The following is a 4,236-nucleotide window of genomic DNA, read 5'->3' on the forward strand; positions in this document are numbered from 1 at the left end:
GCCTGCTATTTCAGAAGTGGGTGGCCAATCCTTCTTCCTAGTCTGTCTTAATCTGAATGTTCAGATTTAGAGGAGTATCTGACAGACAGCAATTTGGGTAGAGGGAGGAATTGGTAAAGGAAAGAGGAAAGGTCCAGTGTGAAAACAATGTATATGAACTTTATGAACTTTGGTTTTTGCTTTTACTTTTTCAAATTATTTTAATTTTTTTATTATTATTTTTAATTAATGTTTACAGAGACTTTGGATTTCCCATTCATTCATTGCTGCATAAACTTTATGAACTTTGAATGAAAAGCAGTACAAAAATGTTTTTTTGAAGTAAAGAAATGCCATCACTTTAGTCAGGCATACCTTAGTCTTCAAACTGACGTCGTTTCTCTTTTTACTTTACAGAAATTCTTGCCATCAGATTTTCCTGATGCAAATTTCTTTTGATTTCTCAGCTGCTGCTCTCTTGGATGTTGCTTGTGAATCCACATAAAATAATTGACCATTTCGATCATTTCCTTGGACTAGTTTGTGTCCTCCACAATGTAGATGTCTGATGAGTCTTCCTCCAATCCTGATGCCACCTTCTTATTCATATCGTCCAGCTTCCCATATTACTTGCTCAGCATACATATTGAATAGGAATGAAGAAAGTACATGACTTTGACACACACTATTCTGTGTTCAAGAATTTCTGGTGCCCTGATATTATGATTTGAATTGTGTTCCCAAAACATATGTGTTGTAAATTCTAAACTTTATGCCTATGGTCTCATTTGGGACTAGATTGTCATTGTTATGATACTGAGGAAAGATTAGTTATGGTTGTATTAAGCCAATCTCTTTCTAGATACAAAGAGATAAAAAAAGCAAGTCAGAGACTCAGAGATGATGTAAGATAGAGGCCAAGACATGGGCAATCGCCAAAGAACCAAGAAGAGATACTGAAGAGACAAGAACTTTCCTCCTCGACTGACAGAAGTTGAAACTTTCTCCTAGAATGGGTACAATGGATTCCATCTTCTTGCATTCTAAATTGTAAGAAAATAAATTTGTTTGTGAAAGGCATGCATTTCTGGTATTTCTGTACAGCCTCATGAGATGTTAACTCTATTTCATTGGCTATCAAGTCAAAAGCAACACATAGTTGGTCTACCATTGAGTTTCTGAGGCTGTAAGTCACACAGGAGGAGATTGCTCATCTTTCTCTGGGGGAACAACTACTGAATCCGAACCATCTTAGAAGCTCTACTTCTAGGGACTACACCACCAGATCTCTTTCATTAGCCAAGGCACCTGAAATGTCACACATATAAGCTATGCCTCCAGAACTCCCTAGATAACATGATATCTGACATGTTGCTCCCTATATAGGTAAGGCACCTGAAATAACATTCAGATATATTCATGGAAGTGTTATTTCTAGAGTGTCAGAATTCTCATCCATAGAGATTAATGCTCATCTATCTCACGACAAAGGGATACCTGGCTGGTGTAAAGGTTTAAATACTGAGTTACTACCCATGGTCACAAAGAATTCAAATTCAACTTGATGGCAATGGGCAGGTTTGAAAAGACAACGTTTGTGAAGCTGTAAGAATGATGTGGAACATCACATCAAGTGAGCAAAGGATGTAGAAAGCATTGCCTTGTGTGGGTCTTTACATGTAGAATGAAGTCAGGTGATCACAGAGGAAAAATTTCTGGTTAAAATTTCTGACACGAAGCAAGTCCTAAAGTGAACTGGAACCAGAGGAGTTCTGAACATTATGGATGTGGTGGAGGGCACCCAATGATCCTGAGTTAAGGTTGGAGAGGAGAGTGAAAAATGAACTCGGTCTGGACAGGGCTAACATACCAGGAGTGCAGTAGATTTAGTGGGAACATCGCTGTGCCTGGGTTAGCCCTTGACAGAAACACTCAGGAAGATAAGTTGCCAACATATTCTGTTGAAAACCGTAATAATTTTTTAATCAAAAGAAAGCTAAATGTGGAATCATTTTATTCTTTCATTGCCAAGTAAAGACATGCTTCAGATACCTTAAAAGAAAATCCAGGAAAAAAACCCACCCAATATGAAATCCGTATTTGTATTGTTTTGATTGTATTCTTGTTCTTGACTTTCCTTTTATTACAATGCATTGCTTTCTAAAAATAAACTAGTACCAGGCAGAAAAACGGAATCAGACTCAAGACCTGCCTACATAAAGATGCTGGCTGCCAGTCCGTCTCACAGGACAACTGTGAAGATTTTGAGCTGGCTTGGAAGCTGGTAAAGAGTTCCTTTAAGGAGCCATGGAAATCTTAAAGCAAATAATTAATCCATTCTCATTTACACCAACATTGTAAAATTATTGTTTTCAGCATCTAAAGGCAAATAGTAATACCTGTTGTCTATTTTTGTTATGAGGATTTTGTTGTTGTTGTTGTTGTTGCTGTTGTCATTATGTGTCATAGAGTCACCTGTACAATTGCTCTGAAGCCTGCCCTGTCCTGAGTCAATCTCACTTACACTGGCACACCTATTCCCATTTCTTAGTCACTGTATCAATCCATCTCATCTGGTGTCTTCCTCGCCTGTGCTGTCACTCCACGCTTCTGAGCATGATTTCCATCTCCAAGGATTGGTCCCTCCTAGCCACATGCCCAAAGTATGTGAGATGGAGCTTCAAAATCCTAGCCTCCAAAGAGAAACTTGGCTTCACTTTCTCCAAGTCAGACCTATTTGTTTTCTTAGTGGCCCATGGCATTTCAAGACTCTTCTCTAGCACCACAACTCATCAATTCTTCTATCATCCTTACATTATCCAGCTCTCTGATGCATAGCATGTAAATGTGAAGACCATGACCTGGATCAGGTACACCTTAGTCTCTAAGGTGTGCTGTTTCTCAGTACTCTAGACAGCAGATTTACCTAATGCAATTTGTCTTTTGACTTCCTGACTACTGGTGCCAAGAGTGTTGATTATGAAGCTGAACAGGATATAATTGTTAACAACCTCGATTTCTTCATCTATCATGGCGCCACCTATTGACCTTAGTCTTCTTGATGTGGAGCTTCAATTGATTTTGAAAACTACAGTCCTTGACCTTCTCCAGCAAGTGCTTCAGTTTCAGCAAGCAAGGTTGGGTCATCTGCATAACATAGGTTGCTGAGGAGATTGTTCCTCCAGTCCTAAGGCCACATTCCTCCTCATAAATCCCAGGCACCCTAACGATCTGTTCTGCATATAGATTGAAAAGGTATGGAGACAGGAGCATCCCTGATGCATTCCCTTTCTGACTTTGAACCATGCAGTGTTTGCTTTCTCTGTTCTGATGACTGCCTCCAGGTCCAAGATAAGTTTCTCATAAGCACAATCAGTGTTCTGGGATTCCTATTCTTCTCAAGATTAACCAGACAGAGGACATAAAATGTCTAACATTTGGCAAACACGGGGGGGGGGGAGAAAAAGAAAACAACCAAACAAACCCCCCAATATTTGCTTTCTAATTATTGTCCAAATAGAGCAAAGGAACACTGCATGGTTTAAAATTAAAAAAAAAGGTGTATAAGAGGGCCGTTTCTTTTATCCCTATCTGTTCAATCTGTATGCTGACTAAATCACTTAAGAAGTTAGATTTAGCAAAGAAAGTGGCATCAGGATTGAAGACTCATCCAAAACCTGCGTTATGTAGATGACACAATCTTGTTTGCTGAAAGCAAGAAGGACTTGAGGCATTTGCTGCAGAAGATCAGGAACTACAGACTTCTTTATGAGTCATACCTCGACATCAAGAAAATGAAAATCCTCACTATTAAGCAGGAGTAGCATTCACTTCCTAAAGAACATACCTCTGGAAATTCTATGAATTTTGATAAATGCCCACAGTTATAGAAAGATTTCAGGCCTTTCATAGGGTCTCTATGAGTCATGCTCAACTTGATAGCTATCAGCAGCATCACAACAACATTGAGACAATAGGCAACATCATGATGAATAAAGAAAAGTTTGAAATTATCAATTATTTCATCCACAAAATCTCCCTTGGTACTCACAATCAGGAGATTACTAAGGAGCAATGATGTCAATTTTAAGGCTAAAGTGGTCTCAGTTCAAGCCATGGAGAATGTATAAGGATGGTAGAAGAATCAATGTCTTTGAGTTGTGGTGTTGGAAAAGAGTATTGAATATTCTATGGACTGCCAAAAGAACAGATATGTCTTGGAGAAAGAATGATCAGAGTGCTCCTTAGAGACAAGGA

The sequence above is a fragment of the Elephantulus edwardii genome, unplaced genomic scaffold (genome assembly GCF_000299155.1).
Source record: "Elephantulus edwardii isolate Elephantulus edwardi_28Jun2011 unplaced genomic scaffold, EleEdw1.0 scaffold00141, whole genome shotgun sequence".
In the NCBI taxonomy this organism is placed as follows: Eukaryota; Metazoa; Chordata; class Mammalia; order Macroscelidea; family Macroscelididae; genus Elephantulus; species Elephantulus edwardii.